The 24,993-nt window shown below is 36.9% G+C and overlaps 1 protein-coding gene across 2 annotated transcripts in view; it reads right to left on the bottom strand.

The window, feature by feature from the left end:
• TRPC5 (transient receptor potential cation channel subfamily C member 5) overlaps positions 1 to 24,993 on the bottom strand; it is a 330,530-nt gene that overhangs the window by 219,335 nt on the left and 86,202 nt on the right. Inside the window, exon 2 of one of the 2 annotated variants that reach the window (XM_074323866.2) lies at positions 12,125 to 12,270. The exons of the other annotated variant lie outside the window; for it this stretch is intronic. The gene's annotated coding sequence lies outside the window, so the exon portion shown is untranslated. The remainder of the gene's footprint in view (positions 1 to 12,124; positions 12,271 to 24,993) is intronic. 2 annotated transcript variants of the gene reach the window in all.

Here is a 24,993-nt window from a genome sequence, read left to right on the forward strand (position 1 = left end):
ATTAGTGTCTTCTCTCTGTTTATCTTAGTGAGTCTAGCCAAGGGTTTGTCAATTTTGTTAATCTTTTCAAAGAACCAGCTCTTTGTCACATTAATTTTTTCTATTGTCTTTTTGTTCTTTATTTTATTTAGTTCTGCTCTAATTTTTGTTATTTCCTTTCTTCTGCTGACCTTGGGTTATATTTGTTCTTCTTTTTCTAGTTCTTTAAGGTATAACATGAGGTTATTTATTTGGGATTTTTCTTGTTCTTGAAATAAGCCTGTAATGAGATAAATTTCCCTCTTAAAACTGCTTTCTCTGCATCCCAATATTTTCGGTAGGATGTATTTTCATTGCCATTTGTTTCTATGTATCTTTTGATCTCTCCTCTAACTTCTTCTTTGACCCAGTCGTTCTTTAAAAGTATGTTGTTTAATCTCCATGTATTTGTGTTTTTTCCCGCTTTCTTTTTGCAGTTGATATACAATTTCAAAGCCTTGTGATCAGAGAATATGCTTCGTATGATTTCAATCTTCTTAAATTTGCTAAGACTGATTTTATGTCCCATTATATGGTCTATCCTTGAGAATGTTCCGTGTACACTACAAAAGAATGTATAGTCTGATGTTTTAGGATGAAGTGCTCTATATATGTCAATTATGTCCATTTCATCTAATGTGTCATTTAGGGCTGCTATTTTGTTATTTATTTTCTGTTTGGATGATCTATCCATAGCTGTCAATGATGTATTTAATTCTCCTAGTATAATTGTGTTTTGGTGAATTTCTCCCTTTAGTTCTGTTAGTAGTTGCTTGGTGTATTTCGGTGCTCCCTGATTGGGGGCATAAATATTGATGACTGTTATATCTTCTGTTGTATAGTCTCCTTTACCATTATGAAATGTCCACCTTTGTCTCTTGTTACCTTTTTCACCCTGAAGTCTGTTGCATCTGATATCATTATGGTTGCACCTGATTTTCTCTGGGTACCATTTGCTTGGAGTGTCAATTTCCACCTTTTCACTTTGAGTCTATGCTTGTCCTTGTAGCTGAGATGTGTCTCTTGGAGAAAGCATATGGTTGGGTTTAGTTTTTTGACACAATCTGCTACTACGTGCCTTTTTATTGCTGAGTTCAGTCCATTTACATTTAGGGTGATTATTGATATGTGAAGATTTCCTTTCATTCTATCTTTAGTTTTCTGATAAGGCTGTGTCTCCGTTGTTTCTTTGCCTTTTTGTTGTTGTCTATTATTTCTGTGTGGTGGTATTCTATGATGTTTCCTTCTCTTACTTCTTTTATTACAGTATATATTTCAGTTCTGCATTCTTTTTGAGTGGTTACCCTTTAGTTTATGTAAAAGACAGTTTGATATTTAGAGTATTCCATTTTTTTCAGCTCGCTAACTTTCTGCATTCCCATATTCCGGTTCAGGACATTACTCTCCCCCTTTTTATGTTTAGGTTGCCACAAATTATCCCTGTTGATGGTGGTCGAATAGCCTCCTTTAGTATTTCTTTTTTTTTTACTTAAATTTATTGGGGTGACAATTGTTAGTAAAATTACATGGATTTCATGTGTACAATTCTGTATTACATTATCTATAAATCGCATTGTGTGTTCATCACCCAGAGTCAGTTCTCCTTCCATCACCATATATTTGATCCCCCTTACCTTCATCTCCCACCCCCCACCCCCCACCCCCCTTACCCTCTGGTAACCACTAAACTATTGTCTGTGTCTGTGAGTTTCTGTTTCTCATTTGTTTGTCTTGTTCTTTTGTTGTTTTTGTTTTATATACCACATATCAGTGAAATCACATGGTTCTCTGCTTTTTCTGTCTGACTTATTTCACTCAGCATTACACTCTCAAGATCCATCCATGTTGTCACAAATGTTCCTATATCATCTTTTCTTACCAAAATATCCTTCGATAGATGAATGGATAAAGAAGTTGTGGTATATATACACAATGGAATACTATCCTTTAGTATTTCTTGTAGTGCAGGTCGTGTATTAGAAAATTCCCTCAGCTTCTGTATGTCTGGAAAGGTCTTTAGTCCTCCTTTATATCTAAAGGATATCTGTGCCGGATATACTATTCTTGGCTAATAATTTCTCTCTTTCAATAGTTTGAATATTTGGTTCCACTCCTTCCTGGCTTTTAGAGTTTCTGCTGAAAAATCTGATGATATTCTAATGGGCTTTCCTTTGTAGGTTACCGTCTTCTTTTCCCTGGCCCCTTGAGTATTCTTTCTTTGTCGTTGATTTTAGACAGCTCAATACAATGTGCCTTGGAAAGACCTGTTTGGATTGACGTAATTAGGTGTTCTATTTGCTTCTTGGATTCGAGGATCCAGTTCTGTGCACAAGTTTGGGAAGTTCTCATCAACAAGTTGTTTGAATATATTCTCTGTTTCTTCTTTCTTTCTTCTCCTTCTGGTATGCCCATTATTCTTATATTGCTCTTTCTGATGGAGTCAGAAAGTTCTTGTAGAGTTCTTTCATTTCTTTTAAGTCTCAAGTCTCTTTCTTCTTCCATCTGTATCATTTCCAGGTTTCTAGCTTCGATGTCACTGATTCTTTCCTCCATTTGGTCAGCTCTACTACCTAAGCTGGCTATTTCATTCTTCATTTCTTCTAATGAGTTCTTAATCTCCAGAAATTCTATTTGGTTCTTTTGTAAAATGTCAGTCTCTTTCATAAAATGCTCATGTTGTTCTTTGATTGTGTTTCTGAGCTCATTAAACTGCCTTTCTGTATTTTCTTGCATCTCGTTGAGTTTTTTTTTTAGAACTGCAATCTTGAATTGTCTGTCATTTAATCACATATTTCTGTGTCTTTAAGTTTATTTTCTGGAGACTTTTAACTTTTTCTGAGCTGTCTTGTTGTTTTGGTTATTCATGGCAATTACTGATTTATTATTTCTCTTCCTAGACATCTACAGGAGTGGCTTTTGCTACAGGTTGATAGGAAGAGGTCTTCCTTTTGTTTTCCAGTACTTGTTGGTGGAATGTTTCATTTTCTCTCTTACTGTAGCGGTTTTTTCTCTCTCACATGGTAGTACTATGTATTCTCTGCACTATTCCATCTTCTCATACAATGGGGGGATTTCCTGGGAGATGGGCTTCTCTGTTAATAGTTTGGCTGTGTCACAGGGCGCTGTGTCCTTGTGGGGATGCGGAGAACTTTTGAAGTTCCAAAGTTCTTCCTGCACCAGATTCAGAGCCCGTATGTTTCAGCAATTCTGTTTACTTCTGCAGGGATCTGCCCCAATAGGTGGAGCCAGGGACGGGGTCAGTTGTGAGAGGTGGCTCAGAGCAATTGCGGTGATCCCCACCACAGCCAGTCCTGCTTCCACAGCTCCCTCCTGTTTGCCGGAATTAGTTGGGCTTTGAATCTGTGTCTGCGGTCCACAGTTCTCAGAACAGCAAATATTCTGTTCTTTTGATCTGACATTGCTACTGTTCCGCTTCTAGCTCCGGTCAGGTGGGTTCGGGGAGCGCTCTGGGAGGGTAGGGAGGGGGTGCCTAGTCTCAGTGCCTAAGGCTTCCGTTTTCTGTGGCAGTGAGGGCTTAAGCGACCATTTTCAGCCTTCTTCCCTCAGTCTTTTCTCTGAGGTCTCTGCCATTAGCATTGGGTTCAGCTGAGTTATATGCTGTCCCCTCAGCCCTGTAGGTCTAAACGGAGCCCTAGCAGTCCGATTTCTTTCCTCTCCCGCAGCTGCAGTAGTTCCGGGATGCAGCAAGCTCGGAGCACTAAGTTAGGTCTGTGTCCTTCGCCCAGGCGGCTTCGTCTCCACACTTCTCCCTTCCCTCCTCCCCTGCTCACGCAAGCTGCCCAACTTTAGGTGAATTCAGTAGTGGGCCTCTTCGTCCTGCCTGTCTGCTGTGCAGGGAGTCCTTTATGGAGTTATAGTTGTTTCATTTATTGTAAATTCCAGGGGAGATTTACAGAGGCTCACCTCATGCCGCCATTTTGATGACTGAAGCTACTAAGCTTTGGTAAGAGAATTTTGTGGCATTTTTACTAAACTGCCGTCCACACCCCACTCCTTAGCTTACAGATAGCCATGGGGACAGTGGCCCACATTCTTAGGGTGGCTTGCTGGTGCTAGGCTGTGGGGCAATATGGATTTTCTTCTCAAAAAATGGTGATTGTATATTTTGAGTGTTCAATTAATACGTAGTGAATTACTGTATGAAAAAAGAGGTATAAGCTTATGGGATTGCCATTATTTTAACCACTCACATGGAATTTCTGAGTTGCAGCAGCCTCCCCAGAAGTATTTGCCAAATGCAGTATTTGAGTAGGTAGAAGACAGAATAAGTGAAACCAAAGAGATATCAATTGAAATTATCTTGTCTGAGTAGGAGTAGTAAAAAAAGAATAAAGAGAAATTAATAGCACTCAGACGTATGTGAGACACTATCAAGTGTATAACCAGATGCTGAATAAGAAACCTAGAAAGAAAGGAGAAAGTCACAGAAGGTATATTTGAGGAGATAATGCCAAAGTATTCTAAAATTTGATGAAACATGAATGTATAATATCCAAGAAGGTCAAGAAACTCCAAGAAGTCTACACTCAGAGAGATTCTTCAGTGACATATATCAAAGTGTTAAAAGACAAAAACAAAGAGGGGATCTTGAAAGCAGCAAGAGAAGTGACTTGTCACATTCAAGGGGTCCTCAATAAAATAAACAGCCAATTTATCTTCAGAAACCATGGAGGCCAGAAGGCAGTTTGGTAATGTATTAGGTTGGTGCAAAGGCAACTGTGCTTTAAAAGGTTAAAAATAACTGCAAAAACCGCAATTACTTTTGCACTGACCTAATACTTAAAATATTGAAAGAAAGAAAGAAAGAAAGAAAGAAAGAAAGAGAGAGAGAGAAAGGGCTTAACAAAATTCCATATCCTGCAAAACTGTCCTTCAAAAATGAAGGTGAAATTAAGACATTCTCAGATAAACAAAAGCTGAGGGAGTTCATTGCCAGTAAACCTGTCCTACAACAATTATAATGGTTCTGCTAATTCAGGCTAGATAGTAATTCAAAACCATGTTAAGAAATAGTAAAGTTACCTTTAAAGTATTCCATAGCTAAATATAAAAGCCAGTACTGTTGTACTTTTGATTGGTATGTATTCTTTTTTCCCTATATGATTGAAAAGACAAATGCATAGAACCAAAATTATAAATCTATGCTAATAGACACAAATTATATAAAGAGGTAAGTGGTGACCATAACAACATAAAGGGGGAGTGATTGAGCTATATAGGAACAGAGTATATATATATATATATATATATATATATATATATATATATATATATATATATATGCTATTGAAGCTGATATTATTAATTCAAACTAATAATTCAAGCTTGCTGTAAATTAAAGATATGAACTGTAAGCCCCATGGTAACCACTAAGAAAATAATGAAAAATGCACAGAATGGAAAATGAGAAGTGAATCAAAATGATACACTACAAAAATCAATTAAACACAAAAGAAGGCAGTAATGAAGGAATTGAGGAACAAAAAAATATATATAAGTCATATAGAAAACTAGTAGGAAAATGGCAGAAGTAAATCCAGTAACTATAGTTTGAAGGATTTTGGTGAGGGCAATGGGACATAATGATATTCTATTTGAATATGTTGGGTTTTTAGGGATTTTGGAGACATCAGGAAGGAGAGATCCAGTCAGCATGTGGAGCACAGCATTGAGATCTGGTGATATAGAATTGGGAGTCATCAGCATATTGCTCAAAGGTTCTCAATCATGACTGCTCATTAGACTCACCTGAGGAGCTTTTAAAAAATTACCCATGCTTGAGGACATGAAGAGACATTTCTGTGAAGAGGATCTACAGATGGTCAACAGACTTATGAAAAAATGCTCGACATCACTAATCATTAGAGAAATACAAATAAAAACCACAGTGAGATACTACCTCACTCCGGTCAGAATGGCTATCATCAATAAATCAACAAACAAGTGCTGGCAAGGTTCTGGAGAAAAGGGAACCCTAGTGCACTGTTGGTGGGATTGCAGATTGGTGCAGCCACTGTGGAAATCAGTATGGAGGTATCTAAAAAAAATGGAAATGGAACTACCATATGACCTGGCAATTCCACTATTAGGTATCTATCCAGAGAAATCCAAGATGCTAATTCAAAAAAATACATGTACCCTTATGTTTATTGAGTGCTATTCACAATAGGCAAGACTTGGAAACAACCAAAATGCCCATCGGTAGATGAGTGGATTAAAAAACTGTGGTACATTTATACAATGGAGCATTACTCGGCTATAAAGAAGAATGAAATCTTACCATTTGCAAGGATATAGATAGACTTAGAAAACATTATGGTGAATGAAATAAGTCAGTCGGAGAAAGACAAATACCATATGATCTCATTTATATGTGGAATCTAAAGAGCTGAAAAAATGAGAAAAGTAAACAGAAATAGTTTCAGAGATATAGAGGAAAAACTGATGGTTGCTAGAAGGGAGGGGAGTGGGGATGAGGGGGGAGGGGAGTGGGGATGATGGAGAAGGGGAGGGGATTAGAAAGCACAAATTGGTGACTACAATATTGCCACTGGGATATGAAAGACAGTTTGGGGAATATAATCAATAACATTGTAAAGATTTTGTAGGGTGTCAGATGGGGACATGTCTTAATAGGGAGACCACTGCATGGATGGTGTAGATGCCTGAACCCTGTAGTGGACACCTGAAGCTGAAGGTGAATAATACTGTATGTCAACTATTTTACATATATATGGTCACGGGATATGGAGTACAGTATAGGGAATAGAGTCAATGGAATTGTAATAGATATATACGATGTCAGAGGGGCAATAGATTGGGGGAGTGGGGTTATCACTTTGTAAGGGGTGAAATGTCTAACTATTCCATTGCTTTGTACACCTGAAACTAATAAAAACGTGCAAGGGATCACCACCTGCTGCCCTTGACAGTGGTCAGTTTGATAAAACAAAACAAAACAAAACAAACGAACAACAACAACAAAAAACCTCATGCTTGGGTCACAGTAAATACCTCCCTCACATTGTCATTTAAAAACACTTCCCCAAATGAATACAATATGGAGCCAAGATTGAATTCCATCATTGTAAGTGGTAATTGGATCTGTTGGGAGTGGATGTGCTCATCTGAGAGAGTACAAAGAGATCAGGAGAACTAGAGAGGAAATTGCTACTTTGAGTGGAGATGGGTCTAGAGCTCCGCTGTCCAGTGCAGTAGCCGCTAGCCACACATGGCTATTTAAATGTAAATGAATAAAAATGAAATAAAATAAGAAATTCAGTTCTGTATTTGCACCAGTCACATTTCAAGCACTTAATAACCACAGGTGACTTATGGTTGGCATATTGGACAACACAGATATAGAACATTTTAATCATTACAGAAAGTTCCGTTGGACAGTGCTGGATTATCCAAATGTCTCTTCCACCTTTTAAAATGTCTCTGATACAGAAGACTCTTCTAAAATCAGGGAAGAAATACACACTATCTATGTTAAAATGTGGGTACTTTCATTTGCATAATGCATTTTCATGTCTATGGACATGTGACATTTTATTTTTGTAAGGTTTTTAACTCTTTATTCACTTTTATTTGATGTCCAGAGAGTTATGTAGAACTGCTGGCTGCTGGATTAGATCAATGCTTTTCAGTTTCACTACAGTGAAGACATAAGTGAAAAATATATATTTGTCTCCCTTAAGTCACTCAGCTGCATGGGGGAGTTTAAATCTATTGTTCAACGCTCATTATCATTTTGTCTCATGGTGTTTTTTGAGGTAGTCAAGAGGAAGGCAAAATGATTGCAGCAAATAGTAGGCAGTATAATTGGTTAAAAATCTTGCATCTCATTATTAGTCTTGGGGCTGGCTTTCACCCCAGATCCCACAGGCCATGAGCAATGAGAGAAATGAGCATCTCTCCTCTCTCTGTTACCCCTTCGCTTTATTTATTTATTTATTTTTTATTAGTTTCAGGTGTACAAAGCAACTAATAGTTAGATATTTACACTCCTCCCAAAGTAATAACCCCTGCCCCTGTCTACTACCTCTCTGACATTGTATATAACTGTTACAATACCATCGGCCATCTTCCCTATGCTGTACTCCACATCCTGTGACTATATCTATATCTATATCTATATCTATATCTATATCTATATCTATATCTATATCTATATCTATATCTATATCTATATCTATATAAATTATAGTTGATATTCTCTATTATTCTACTTCAGCTTCAGGTGTATAGCACATTGGTCAGGCATCTACAGTCTATGAAGTGATCCCCTTGATAAGTCCAGTGCCCATCTGGCACCCTACATAATCTTTACAACATTATTGATTATATTCCCCATGCTGTTTCATATCCCCATGACTATACTGTATCTACTAATTTGCACTTTTTACTACTTTCACCTTCTCCCCCATCCCCAATCCCCTCCCCTCTAGCAACCATCAGTTTTTTCTCTGTATCTATGAGTCTATATCTGTTTTGTTTGCTCGTATATTCTGTTTTTCAGATTGCACATATAAGTGAGATCATATGGTATTTGTCTTTCTCAGTCTGACTTATTTCACTTAGCTTAATATTCTCTAGGTCCATTCATGCTCTCTGTAGAATCTAAAGGGACAGTGTTTACATAGGAGTTTATTGACCAAACACTCCTTAAATTGGGCAAAAGGACATCTTTAGAAGTTTTTGTTTGTTATTTTTGTTTGTTTTGTTTTTGTCTTTGCTAAGAATTAGGGAATCTGGATGAGTGTGCACAGGAGTTCTTTATACTGTTCTTACAACTTTTCTATGTGTCTGAAATTACTTTAAAATAAAAATTATAAAAAATTACTTAAATCATCAAATAACGTATTCTCATAAAAATAAAACAATGTAGCTTAAAATAAAGAAATATTTCCAGCCTTTTCCCCATGCAATTTCTGAAGTTCCTGTATATATATATTTTTCTATCTAGTTTCCTTCACTAACTATTTTGTAAGAATTTCCCATCCATTTCTGATAACACTCTTTGAATCTCCTGCCTTCCAATCATCAATTTCCCTTGTGGGGAAGTAGCTCTGCTAGGTGAAATTGAGACAGTATGTTTCATATATCATATGTTAAAATATCATGTTAAATGGCTACATAATATTTTATTGGGTCAGCTCAGGTTTACCATAATGTACTTAACTAGTCTCCAGTTTGGGGATATTTAGGGTTTCTTCCAATTATCTCCATTTTTGTAAATAAAGCTGTGATAATTTTTGTACATAAAGGTTTTTTATACAGTATTTCAAGGTTATTTTCTCAGTATAGCTTCCCAGAAGTCACATTACTAGGTCAAAAACCAGCAGCATGGGACTTTTGCCATAAGAGAAGGGAGTCTCAGCTAGCTAGCTGGCAGTTAAAAGGAAGACAGCAGACAAGAATTTTAGAGTTATTTCAAAGGAAGGAAAAACAGGACTTGGTAAAAAACAGGACTTAGTAATCAATACACTATGGGGAGTGAGGTATTGAGAAAATGAAAGATGACATCTAAGTTTAAAAATTATTTTAAAAATTTATTATTTATTAAAGATTAATTGACATATAATTTATTAGTTTCAGGTTTACAACATAGTGATTTGACACTTATGTAACTTACTATGTGATCTCCACAGTAAGTTTATTATCCACCTGGCACCACACAAAGTTATTATGGTATTATTGACTGTTTTCCTGATGTTGTATATTACATTTAAGCCTGTGTGACTAAAAGAGTGGTAATTCTGCTATCTACGTGATTGAGAAAGGCTCTTCACTAGGCTGGTTTCTAGTGCCCTGAGAATTTCTGTCAACCAGATTCTATTTCTTCATGACTTCCATTTTCCTTCAAAGATGCTTATTTTGTCTTATTCTTGGTCTTCATTCGGCAGCAGCCTTTATTTATTTATTTGTTTGTTTGTTTATTTTATTGGGGGTGACATTAGTTAGTAAACTTATATGGGATTCAAGTGTACACTTCTATAATACATCATCTATATATTGCATTGTATATTCACCACCCAGAGTCAGTTCTACTTCCATCACCATGTATTTGACCCCCTTTACCCTCTTCTACAACCTTCCTTTACCTTTAACCTCTGGTAACCACTAAACTATTGTCTGTGTCTATGAGTTTTTGTTTCTTTCTTTGTCTTATTCATTTGTTGCTTTCAGTTTTATTTCCCACATGAGCGAAGTAATATGGTTCTCAACGTTTTTATCTGACTTATTTCGCTTAGCATGATAATTTCAAGATCCATCCATGTTGTCGCAAATGACAGTTATATTCCATTGTATATATGTACCCCATCTTTATCCAGTCTTCTATCAAAGGACACATTGATTGTTTCATGTTTGGCCATTGTGAATAATGCAGCAATGAACATTGGGGTACATACTGTATCTTTATGAATAAATGCTTTCAGATTTTGGGGGGCTAAATACCTAGGAGAGGGATTGCTGGATCAGGTGGTAATTCTATTCTGAATTATTTGAGGAACTTCCATACTGTTTTCCATAGTGGCTATGCCAATTTACATTCCCATAAACAGTGTATGAGGGTTCCTTATTCTCCACAGCCTCTCCAACACTTGATATTACTTGTCTTGCAGATAATACCCATTCTAATATGTGTGAGGTGGTATCTCATGGTGGTTTTGATTTGCATTTCCCTAATAGCTAGCGAAGTTGAGCATATTTTCATATATCTGTTGGCCATTTGTATGTCTTCTTGGGAGAAGTGTTTGTTCAGATCCTCTGTCCATTTTTTAAATTGGATTGTTTTTTTTGTTGTGAGTTGTATGAGTTTTTTAATATATTTTGGATATCAGCTCCTTACTGGAGGTGTTGTTTGCAAATATCTTCTCTTATTCAGTTGGTTGCCTCTTTGTTTTGTTGACGGTTTCTTTTGCTGTGCAAAAGTTTTTTAGTTTGATATAATTCCATTCATTTACTTTTGCTTTTACTTCCCCTGCCTTTGAGGTCAAATTCATAAAACCCCTCTGAACCCAAGGTCCATACTTTTAGTACCTATGCTTTTTCTATGCAATTTATTATTTCAGGTCTTACATTTAGGTCTTTGATCCATTTTGAGTTAACTCTAGTATATGGTGACAGATAGTAGTATAGTTTCCTGTTTTTGCACGTGGCTTTCCAATTTTTCCAGCACCATTTATTGAAGAGGCTTTCTTTTCCCCATTGCATGTTTTTGACTTCTTTGTCAAAAATTATCTCCCCATATATATATATGGGTTTATTTCTGGGTTCTCAATTCTGTTCCATTGGTCTGTGTGTCTGTTTTTCTGCCAATAACATGCTGTTTTGATTACTGTCACTTTGCAGTATAAATTGAAGTCAAGGGAGTGTGACACATCCAGCCTTGTTATTTTTTTGTAGGATTGCTTTGCCTATTTGGGGTCTTTTGTGATTCCATACAAATCTGATGATTTTTTGTTCTTATTCTTTAAAAATTGTCATTGGGGTTTTGATAAGGATTGCATTAAATATACATATTGCTTTTGGTAATATGGCCATTTTAACTATGTTGATTCTTCCAATCTATGAACATGTAATATCTTTCTATTTCTTTGTGTCATCTTCAATTTCTTTTAATTATGTCTTATTGTTTTCAGTGTATAGATCCTTCACATCCTTTGTTAAGTCAGTTTTTTGGGTATTTTATTTTTTTGTTGTAGCAAATGCAAAAGACTCTTAACATTTTGACTTTGTTTCTCTGTCCCAATGGGTTCTGCCAAGTAATGATCTTAAATGCTTAAATGTACTCAAGAAGTTCTGCTGGGTATTCCCTTATAATGCAATCTCCTTCAGTGTGACTCTTGTAACTTTCTCATTTTGCATATTGGGATCTCTAAAACCAAGTCACCCTTGTTATTCCTGAGAGGGTTTTACTTTTATACCAAATATATTTCCTGCCAAATTGGTTAGTACCGCACCTCCCTGCCTGCTCCAACGTGTAAGATTAAGACTTGAAATATTACAATAGTACAGTTTTGAAATAAAAGATAAAAATTTGTCAGGGGACTTACCTAGAAATAATGGTACATACCTCTATATGTAAAATGGTGCAATTGAAAAAAAAAATAGTGTCCTGGGAATTTGGAGACCTGGATTCTCGTCTTAGCTCTTGCACTACTTTGAAATATGAACTCAAGCAAGTCACTTTACCTCTTCTTTATGTATCTGTCTCCTTTCCTGTGAAATAATAAAAAAGGTGATTGCTAAGATCAATGCCAGCCTTAAAATCAACTATTTATTAAAACAATAAGTGCTGTACAGTATTAGTAACATTTATGGTACTTAGAGACCACTGGGTTAGATACAGCACCAAGTGAGGGATACATTTATCAGTTAGCCATGTGGATACTCCATAAAGACAGGCAAACAGGAATGATTCACAATAAAAAAAAATGAAGTTTGAGACTCAGTTAGTGGTTTGGGCTGTTTTTATGGATGAAATAAACTAGATAATTCAGATCAAGTCACCTTTCCCTTTTTCAGTGGGGTCATTCCAACATTATATGCTTGTACTCCTAAGGTAGAATATAATAGGACCCAAAGATGGGGTTGCTTTGATTTTGTGAGTCCTGTGTCTACAATCTCTTGAGTACTGACTTCTAGAAATAGCAGTGATACTAATCAGAGCCATCTTAATGAATTCTAGTGACTTCCATCATAAGGGGAACCAGTTCAAGATCTTCCCTCTAATAGAGACTCTGAGGAGTGTATTGTTAGAAGAGATGGTTTTCCTATTGTGCCCCTTCCAAGGATTAGGACTATTATCAGAGTATCTCTGCTGCCTCTTAATGACCTTCTGTGGCTCTGTCATCCACAACTTAAACTTACTGCTTCTCAAATCTGAATAGCAGATCACTTGGAAGTCAGGATGCTCTCTGTGGGCCCTATAAAATATTGCTATAGGTTTAATACAACTTCTTTGAGCATTTGTATCCGTTATTTCAATATGTACTGAGCACCATGTAAATAGAGCGGCATACTAACACATACAAAAGCTATGCCCAGCAAATCTTTCATCTCCTGCCTCAACTCAAGCCCTGTTTTCTCATGCCGTCTATTCTCCCAGCTATCCATCCTATTCTTACCTTGCTATCTGGATTAAATGGTGATGTGAACTGTGTTCTTCTTGGCCACAAACTTTGGCTTATTTTCAGAATTTTCTGCCTCAGGTTACAATTGCCTTGTTTTGCATTTCCTGTCCTTCCTTACCATTTTACATCTTGGAGAAGTGGCTCTTACAGGTGAGATTGAGATAGTACATTTCATACCATCATATGACTACAGGGAATTTTCACCAACAGTTTAAGTGCAGGTACAAGTATGTGACCATGAACAAATCAAAACATGACATGCTTTTCCTAGGTGTTCTTTTGCCATAGGTTCATTTGTTTTGCTGTCTGCCAGCAGTCACTAAATTTATTAAGATTAATTTGTGACTAAAACACCTGAAATGGGGAAAATTCTCCCCATGAACTAAAATTGTCTCTGTAAATCGAGAAATGACTGCCATAGATTAATTTTGGTGGCAGATAACCTAGATGAAATGGAAAAATTCCTAGAAAGACAAAAATTACCAAAACTTGCCCATGAACAAGTAAAAAATTTGAAAATAACTACGAGGTGTGATAAAAAATATGGCGAATGTTTTAATGTTTTTTAAAAAAATTACAGTAAAGACACATGGCCATTAATCCCCCTAAAAATACTCCCCTTTGCTTCAAACACACTTGTCCCATTATTCTTGCCACTTTTTGAAGCAGTTCTGGAAGTCCTCTTTTGTGAGTGTTTTTAGTTGCACTGTCCTGGCTGACTCAATGTACTGAATCATTTTGACTTTGGGGAAGAGCCAGAAGTTACACAGTGCCAGATCCAGTGAACAAAGTGGGTGAGGACACACTATAATGTTTTTATTTGACAGAAATTGCCGTATTAGAAGTGATGTGCAACACAGAGCATTTTCATGATGGAGGATGAAATAAAGACACTCACGAAAGAGGACTTCCAGAACTGCTTCAGAAAGTGGCAAGAACGATGGGATAAGTGTGTTCAAAGCAGGGGGAGTATTTTGAGGGGGAATTAATGGCAATGTGACTTTTACTGTAATATTTTTTCTATTTAAACATTGACCATATTTTTCGATCACAACTCATATAAGAAGTAAAGAGACTGAATTAGTAATTTTAAAACTTCTTACAAAGAAAAACTCAGGCACTGATGGCTTCACTGTGAATTTTATGAAACATTTTTAAGAGTAATTAACACCAATTCTTCACAAAAATAGAAGAGGAGGGGACATTCTCAACTCATTCTAGAGGCCAATATTACTCTGATACCAACACCAGACAAAGACATCACGAGAAAGGACACTACATACCAATATCCCTTAGGAATACAAATGCAAAACTCTTAACAAATGCTAAGAAAGTGAACCTAGTAATATATGAAAAGGATTATATACCATGACCAAATGGGATTTATCCCAAGAATGTAAGGTTTAGTTTAACATACAAAAATCAATATATATAATATGCCATATTAATAGAATAAAGGTCAAAAGCCACATGAAACTCTCATTAAATGTAGAAATATCATTTGACAATAATCAACATACTTTTATGATAAAAATAGAATGGAGCTTACTCATTCTGACATTCGACATCTACAAAACCAAACAAACATAAATCATCGCTAGCATCACATTTAATGGTAAAAGGCCGAATGCTTTCTCTCTAAGATCAGAAACAAGACAAGGCAATTCATTTTGCCACTTTTATTTGACATTATATCAATGGTTCTAGCGAGGGAAATTAATTGAATAAAAAAAATTTAAAAACGCATCTAGAATATAAAGGAAACTGTAAAACCATCATTTTTCATAGATGGTATGATCTTGCATAAAGAAAAATCAAAAGGTATCTATACATGAAAAATGATTACAACTAATAAAATCAGCCAGTTTTCAGAATATAACATCAATACACAAATCAATTGTATTTCTATGTTAGCAATGAACATTCAGAATATGAACTTAAGAAGCAATTTCACTTATAATATCATCAAAAAGAATAAAATATCAGAGGTGCCAAAAAAATGTATAGAAGTGGACACTTTGGTCAATGTTGCTCAAGTAGTAGTTCACCGTAATCAGAAGTGTCTGGACGCTGATGGTAACCGCTTTGAGCACCTCTTGTAATTGCAGAAGTCAAACGTGACCTGTATGCATCTTTTGTTATCAGTATATATTGAGTATTACAATTTAAATACAGTTTTCCTTTCTTAAAATGTATATACATTTTTTGGCACCTTCTGTATTTAGGAATAAATTTAACAAAACCTCAAGAAGCATATACTACAAAATGTCCCTGAAAGAAGTTAAAGATCTAAATAAAAGGAAATATATCATATTCATAGATTAGAAAACTTAATATTGTTAAGGTGACAATGATGCCCTAATTTATATACAGATCCAGTGCATTGCCTACCAGATCCCAGTGGGTTTTTTGTAGAAATTGACAAACATCCTAAAATTCATGTGGAATTTCAAGGACCCAGTATACCCCAAAACATCTTGAAAAAGAACAAAGGTTGAAGCTTCACGCTTTTCTATTTTAAAACTTACTACAAGTCAAAAATAATCAATCAAAAATGTATGGTACTGAAAAAGGATGGGCATATAAATTAATAGAATACAATTAATTGAAAGTCCAGAAATAAAACATTGTGTCTATGGTAAACTGAGTTTTGGCAAGGGTGTCAAGACCATTCAATATGGCTAGAATAGTTGTTTTCAATAAATGGTTCTGGGACAGCGGGACAGCCACATAAAAAAATAGGGGTAAATCTACACAGCCTCAGATTTGGGAAAGGATTGTTGTACAAATAGCATCAGGAAAAACAGATGAATTAGACTTGGTCAAAATTGAAAACTTCTATATTTCAAAGGATGCTACCAAGGAAGTGAAAAGATAACCCACAGAATGGAAGAAAATGTTTACAAATCATATATCTGATAAGGATTTTGTATCTAGAATATGTAGAAGCCATGACCCAACAATAAAAAGACAAATAGCACATTGTGTTTCCCTGAAAATAAGACCTAGCCGGACAATCATAATACAATATTATATATTACAATATATATTATAATTCACATATTATAATATATAATCATATTATATTATATTATATTATATTATATTATATTATATTATATTATATTATAGACCTGGTCTTATTTTACTATATTAATTTTATTAATATTAATTTTTGCTCCAAAGAATGCATTAGAGCTGATTGTCTGGCTAGGTCTTATTTTCGGGGAAACACGATAATTAAAAATGGATAAATGACTTAAATAGACGTTTCTCCAAATAAGATATACAAATGGACAATAAGCACATGAATAGATGCTCAGTGTCATTAGTCATAAGACAAATGCAAATCAAAACAGCAATGAAATACCACTTCACACTCACTATGATGGCTATAACCAAAAAGTCAGGTAATAACAAGTATTGATGAGGATGTAGAGAAATCAGAACCTTCATACACTGCTGTTGGGAATGTAAAATGGAGCACCCACTTTGGAAAACAGTCTGACAATTCTTCAGATCATTAAAAAATAGTTATATGATCCAGGAATTCCACTCCTAGGTATATACCCAAGGGAAATGAAAACATGTTCACACAAAAACATGTACATGAATGTTCAAAGCAGCATTATTCATCATAGCTAAAAGGTGGAATTCACCTACATGTCCATCAACTGCTTAGTGTATAAACAAAATATAGTTATATCCATACTATAAATATTACCATATTTTGCCACGTGTAATGTGCACTTTTCTGCCCAAATTTGTGAGGGAAAAATAAAGATGCACATTATACATGGGTAGTACTAATTCTGTATCTATATAAATATTTTCAATTTTTTTATTTATGCAAATGAGTTAAAATTGTAGCTCTAGAAATCAATAACGATATCCATATGCAAAATAATACCCTGGAATATGATAATCAGTTTTGTTGAACTTATGATGAATTTGCAACAATGAAGAGTTCTTGGCCTTCTATGATGAGTAAATATTGTAAATTTTTAAAAAAGATTTTATTGGGGAAGGGGAACAGGACTTTATCGGGAAATAGTGTGTACTTCCAGGACTTTTTTCCAAGTCAAGTTGTCCTTTCAATCTTAGTTGTGGAGGGTACTTTTCAGCTTCAAGTTGTTGTCATTTCAGTCTTAGTTGTGGAGGGTGCAGCTCAGCTCCAGGTCAAGTTGTCGTTGCTAGTTGCAGGGGACACAGCCCACCATCCCTTGTGGGAGTCAAACCAGCAACCTTGTGGTTCAGAGGACACGCGCCAACCAACTGAGCCATTCAGGAGCTCAGCGGCAGCTCAGCTCAAGGTGCCGTGCTCAATTTTAGTTGCAGGGGGTGCTGCCCACCATCCCTTGTGGGAGTCGAGGAATCGAACTGGCAACCTTGTGGTTGAGAGCCCACTGGCCCATGTGGGACTCAAACCGGCAGCCTTCGGAGTTAGGAGCACGGACTCTAACCGCCTGAGCCACTGGGCCAGCCCAGTAAATTTTTTACTAGTACATGAAATTTCTTGTACCTTGTACCTGTTCTTGTGTTTTGTAATTATTTGTTATATAAAATTTCTTGTACCATACTATGTTAAAAATAAATGCTAAAAATAAATGCTAAAATTCCTTTATAATACAAAAGAACAAGTACCTAAATGTAAACAAATAAAAATTTGAGTTAAACAATTAAAATGAAAGATTTTTATCCCTGAAAGTTTGGGCCAAAAACGTGGGTGCACATTATTTATGGGAACACATTATACATTGCAAAATACAGTATTTGGTCATAAAATAAATGAAGTACTGATACATGAAACAACATGGATGAACCTTGAAAACATTATGCTAAGTGAAATAAGTCAGTCAAAAAAGATCACATAATATATGATTCCATTTTTATGAAATGTTCAGAAAAGCCAAATCTATAGACCCAGAAAGTAGATTAGTGGTTGCTTAGGGCCAAGAGAGATGAGGAACTTGTCAGATGACAGATAAAGGATATATGGTTCCTTTTTGAGGTAAAGAAAATGTTCTAAAATTTCCTATAGTGATAGTTGCACATATCTGTGAATATACTAAAAGACAATGACTTGAATACATTAAGTGGGTGATTTGTATACATACCATATATGAATTATATCTCAATAAAGCTGTTTTAAGGTACAAGTTAAATGGATTCATTAAAGATATAAAAAAGAACCAAATTAAACTTCTAGAGATGAGAAGTACAGTATCTGAGGTGAGTAGTAGACCATATGAGATTAATGGTGAAAAAAAGAGAGATTAGATGATGAAGAAGAAAAAATTAGTTAATGTGAATACAAAGCAATAAAACTATCCAAAATGAGGCACAGAGATACCCAAGAAAACAAAACAGAGCATCAGTGAACTGTAGGACAATTTCTTGGGGGTCATCATATGTGTAATTGGAGTTCCCACAGGAAAAGAGAGAAAGAGGATGACAAAGTATTTAAAAAATAATGTCTGAAATATTTTCTCAAATTTGATTAAACATGTATACCTACAGTTCTAAGACCCTCAACTACAAGGAAAATAAAGGTAATTATGCCAAGACACATCTTAATAAAATTGCTCAAAATTATTGATAAAGAGAAAATTGTAAAAGTTGTCAGAGGAAAAGAAAACTTAAGTTCAGAGGCACAAACAAAGTTTATAACAGATTTCTCCTCAGAAACAATGCAAGCTAGAGGAACGTGGGGAAGCATCTTTAACATAGTGAAAGAAAAAAATACAGTTAAATCCTACACCCAGAAATATCTTTCAAAACCAAGGTGAAATAGTTTTTCAAACCACAAAATCTGAAAAATTCATCACCAGAAGACCAACACTATGAGATACATAAAAGTCTCCTTTTGGAGACAGGGTGTTGGACAGAGTGGGGTTAGAATGATGGCTTACAGAAAGTCGTGGAAACTTTTGGATATGATGGATATGTTAATTATCTTGATTGTGGTGATGGTTTCATATGTGTATATGTATGTCAGAACTAATCAAGTTGCATACTTTAAATATGTGAAGTTCATTGCATTTTAACTGTACTTAAATATAGCTGTTAAAAATAATTTGAAGATACACATTTAAAAAATTGCATTCCCTCATTGAAGCAAATTGTTGTAGGGCATAATTTCCAGTTTCTTTCCTGTCAAAAGAAAACTGGGTTTTGTTTGACAAGAGTGGCTTCATAGAAATTGCAGCAGTGAGGTGGGCTTCTTGAGTTCTCCCCTGGAAGTTACTGCAAATTGAACATCTATAACTTATCAAAGGAGTCTCTGATCATCATACAGAACAGCTAAAAGACTTGCAGGAGGATTACCTGAAGGTGGGCAAACGGGGTGAGCGGGGAAAGAGGAAAGGGAGAAACGTGGAGTCCCAGCCTTCATCTGCTACTGCAGAGACGCAGGGCCCCAGGACGCAGACCAAAGATCACAACAGCCAGTCAGTGGGCTCCCTCCCTGAGCCCCACAGTCCTGCAGAGAGATCACCATAGAGTACTGTGGTGCCCAGTGCTCGAGAGGCAGAAACCTCAGCTGAGAACTGCAGATGGGCTCTCTTGGACAGACAGAAAGCAAACTCCATACCTGGGCCCCTTGCCCCACTCTCCCACAGCAATCCTACCCCGCCCTTCCAGAGTCTTAAACTAGTCTTTGAACAGAGGAGTAGTGTCAGATTACAGAGGAGCTGCAGCCCTCAAGAATTGGAAAAAACCGGTTTGCAGGTGTGACCTAGGGAAGAGGCTGGGATGAGTGCAACACTGCTTGGCTGGCTAGGGAGACAAAGAAACCTGCCTACCCAGCCCCCACTTTTTCTGGAAAGCTCCCAGCAGGGAAATTACAGCTGCTGAAACACACACAGGGGTCAGCAGTGGGTGGCAGAGGTAGCCCTGGGCTTTCAGCAGCTCAGAAATCTACGCCCTCCACACACCCTGATGGAAGAAGTGCCCTAGGACCCAGGAGACCTATGGACAGGGAAGAAGCCCACCTCCCGTTAGCTGCTTGTGGTGCTCTCAGCACACGTTTATGCTGGCGAGAGCAGAAACTGCACTGACTTTGTGAAAACTACCAACTACACCCCATAGTCTTACCCATCTAGAACTTCATTGCTGGGGTCATTCTGGGCACCAAGTGGCTGGCTCTGCCTCCACAAGAAGCAGAGGAGATTTTGTAGAGCAGAGGACAACCTGGAGATAGCTTGGTGGGCTTAAGCCAAGACTGGTTCTGTTTTTTTTTTGTTTTTTTTATTTGAATAAATATTCCATTTTCTCTCTCCTTTTCTTTTTTCTTTTCCTTGCTCTACTTTTCCTCCTTCTTCTCATTTTTCTGTGTTAATTTTTTTGGGGGGTTTTGTTGTTGTTGTTGTTGTTGTTGTGCTTGTTGATTTGTTTTGTTCTGAAATCGCCCTGCACCAGAGCCCAGCCCAAGAGTCATAGGAGTCAACATACCCAGAGGCCAATTCCAGACCAAACCAGAGCATTACTGGATTTGACCTACGAGTGACACATCCAGAGGGAATTCTCTATAGCCACAAGACCCCATAGGGGCCAAACCTCATCTGAGGGGTCAACCCTCACACAGCAGTTCATACACTGTGGGCATAGTCAATTCTCACAGCTAGTCAGTCTGGAAGTGAATCCCCCCTACTGATAAGCCAAAAGCAATTAAAGCTCAACTTCAACAGGAGAATACATACAATACGAGGGACACCTCTGGAACTCATGCACAGGAAAATAGGGAGACTGTGCAATTCAAATATAAAGGACACATACTACATAAGTTCACCATGCAAAGATTAAGAGACCTAGGGGAATCTACCTAATACATTGAAGCAAACACAGACAGTCTGCCAGAATGGGGAAACAAAGAAACCTGTCCCAAATAAAAGAACAGAAGAAACCTCTAGAATTGGAACCAAATGAAATAGAGGTAACCAACCTATCAGAGACAGAGTTCAGAACCCTGATGACAAGAATGTTTAAGGAGCTTAGTGAGGACATAAAGGATAGAGAAATCATAAAAAACAACCAGTTAGAACTAAAGAATACAATAACTGAAATAAAGAACACACTCAATGGAATTATAGGAGGTTAGATGAAGCAGAGGATCGAATCAGTAATTTAGAAGACAAGGTAGCAGAGATCACCCAAGCAGAACAACAAAAAGAAAAAAGAATAAAAAACAATGAAAATAGTTTAAGAAACCCGTGGGATAACATCAAGTGCACAACATGCACATCATAGGAATACCAGAAGGAGAAGAAAGGGAGCAAGAGATCAAGAACATATTTGAAGTAATAATGACTGAAAACTTCCCTAATTGGTGAAGGAAATCGACATATGAGTGCAGGAAGTCCAGAGAGTTACAATCAAGATGAACCCAAACAGGTCCACACCAAGACACATCATAGTTAAAATGGCAAAGATTAAAGATAAAGAGAGAATCCTAAAAGCAGCAAGAGACAGACAGCGAGTTACAAGGGTGCTCTGATAAATCTGTCAGCTGACTTTTCTACAGAAAATTTGCAGGCCAGGAGAGAGTCGCAGGAGGTATTTGAAACGATGAAAAACATAGGCCTACAACCTAGATTGCTTTATCCAGCAAGGCTATCATTTAAAATTGAAGGAGACATAAAGAGCTTCCCAGAAAAGAATAAGCTAAAGGAAATCATTACCACCAAGCCAGCATTGAAGGAAATGTTAAAAGGGCTTCTTCAAGCAGAAGAAAGATGAAAACAATCTAACTAATGAAGACCAGAAATACAAATAACAAAATGGCAATAAGTGTACCTATCAATAATCATTTTAAATGTAAATGGATTAAATGCTCCAATCAAAAGACATGGGTTGGCTGGGTGGATAAGAAAACAAGACACTTGCATATGCTGTATACAAGAGATTCACCTCAGATCAAAACATACACTCTGAAAGCAAATGGTTGGAGTAAAATATGCAAATGGAAATGAAAATAACTGGAGTAGCAATACTTATATCTGAAAAAATAGACTTTAAAATGAAGAATATATTAAAAGACAAAGATGGGCACTATATAATAAAAAAGGGATCGATCCAACAAGAGGACATAACCCTAGTAAACATCTGTGCACCCAACATAGGAGCAGCTAAATATATAAAACAGATACTGACTGACATAAAGACAGAGATCAATAGTAACACTATTATAGTAGGGGACTTCAACACACCACTGACAACAAGGGACAGATCCTCCAGACATGAAATCAATATGAAAACAGCGGCCTTAAGTGACACATTAGACCTGTTGGACTTAATTGATATTTTTAGGACATTTCACCCCAAAGCTGCAGAATACACATTCTTCTCAAGTGCACATGGAACATTTTCCAAGATAGACTACGTTAGGCCATAAAAAAGTCTCAATTGATTTAAGAAAATTGATATCATATGAAGCGTCTTCTCTGACCACAGTGCTATGAAATTAGAAATCAATTACAAGAAAAAAAACCACACTGGAAAACATACAAATGCATGGATGCTAAATAACATGTTACTAAATAATGAATGGGTCAAGAATGATATCAAGGAAGAAATCAAAAGATACCTTGAAACAAATGAAAATGAAAACATAACAAAACAAAATCTGTGGGATGCAATGAAAACAGTCCTAAGAGGGAAATTCAAAGCAATGCAGGCCTACCTAAAGAAACAAGAAAACTCTCAAATGAACAGTTTATCCTTACACTTAAGGGAACTGGAAAAAGAACAGCAAAATAAGCCCAACGGGAGTAGAAAGAAGGAGGTAATAAAGATCAGAGTGGAAATAAATGGAATAGACACACACACACACACACACACACACACACACAAAAATACAAAGATCAATGAAACCAAGAGCTGTTTTTTTTTGAGAAGATAAACAAAATCGACAAACCTTTAGGCAGACTTAACAAAAAAAGAGAGGATCCAAATTAATAAAATTGGAAATGAAAGAGGAAGCATGACTATAGACACCACAGATATACAAAAAAAAACAAAAAAAATTAAGAAAATACTATGAACAACTGTATGCCAACAAACTAGACAATCTGGAAGAAATGGATAATTTTCGGGAAGCATGCAACCTTCCAAGGCTAACTCAAGAAGAAACGGAAAATCTGAATAGACTGATTACTACCCGTGATATTGAATCAGTAATCAACAAGCTCACAACAAACAGAAGGCCTGGACTAGATGGATTTATAGGTGAATTTTACAAAACATTCAAAAAAGAATGATCACCTATTCTCCTAAAACTATTGCAAAAAATCCAGAAGGAAGGAAGGCTTCCAAACACTTTTTACGAGGCCACTATCACCCTGATCCCAAAATCAGATAAAGGTATTACAAAACAAGAAAACTACAGGCCGATATACCTAATGAACATAGATGCAAAAATCCTCAACAAAATATTAGCAAACAGAATTCAGCAATACATTAAAAAGATCATACGCCATGATCAAGTGGGATTCATTCCTGGTATGCAGGGGTGGTTCAACATCCACAAATCAAATAATGTGATACACCACATTAACAAAATGAAAAATAAAAATCATATGGATATATCAATAGATGCAGAAAAAGCATTTGACAAAAAACAACAGTATATTTATGATAAAAACTCTTAAGAAAGCGGGAATAGAGTGATCATATTTTAAAATAATAAAGTCTATATATGGTTAACCCACAGCTAACATCATACTCAATTGGGAAAAGCTGAAAACCTTCCCCTTAGGATCAGGAACAAGGCAGGCTTGCCCACTTTCTACACTTCTATTCAACATAGTGCTGGAAGTTTGAGCTGCAGCAATCAGACAGAAAAAGAAATAAAAGTCATCCAAATTGGTAAGGAGGATGTAAAATTGTCATTATATGCATATGACATGCTATATAGACAGAACCCCAAAGACTCCACTAAAACACTATTAGAACTGATAAATGAAGGAGTGATATCATAGGAATGGCGGCAGCGGGGCACACTTTTTGAGTTCTCCTCCAGATCTTATCACAAACGGGACATGTATAACCCATCGAAGGACTCTCTGCTCATCACACAGAACAGCTAAGACACTTGTGCCAGGATTACTTGAAGGTGGGTGTGGGGACAGAGCCCCAGAGAGCAGTTTCCAGGTTCTCGGCCTCACATGGTGGGGGGTGCTGACTCAGGTATTAGATGGCCATCGGTTGTGGCTAGTTGGCCGTCAGCTGTAATCAGTGAGCCATTGGCCACTAATATAACTGCTGTGAATACGCTAGCAGAAAATGGGGGCTAGCAAGAAGATGGTGGCTGAGCTAGCAGGAGCGGATTGTGGCATGTGGTTACAGTACAACAGTAACGCCTACCAGGAGGGCAGGAGGAGACTGGTGGTACCCTAAGAAGTCCAGGAAGTCTGGCTATGCCCAGAAGGACTGGTGATGCCCTGAGAAACTCTGGCTGTGCCCAGAGAGAGTGGCAGTGCCCTGAGAGCCCTGGCTGTGTCCAGGGTACTGCATTCACCTCCAGGCTCCTCGCACAGGGACCCTCGCGGAAGACGCTTGTCACTTAGATTGTAAGGCGAGACCCTGTAGGGGTGGAGTGTGGGGATAGAGCCAGGAGTGCAGTTTCCAGGCTCTCGGCCTCATGTGGGGGGGTGCTGACTCAGGTAGTAGATGGCCATCAGTTGTGGCTAGTTGCCCATCAGCTGTAACCAGTGAGCCATTGGCCACTAATATAACTGCTGTGGCTGCCCTAGCAGAAAATGGCGGCGAGCAAGAAGATGGTGGCTGAGCTAGCAAGAGCGGATTGCAGAGA

The sequence above is a fragment of the Rhinolophus sinicus genome, chromosome 18, assembly GCF_057876585.1.
Source record: "Rhinolophus sinicus isolate RSI-liver-muscle chromosome 18, RSI-T2T, whole genome shotgun sequence".
Lineage (NCBI taxonomy): Eukaryota > Metazoa > Chordata > Mammalia > Chiroptera > Rhinolophidae > Rhinolophus > Rhinolophus sinicus.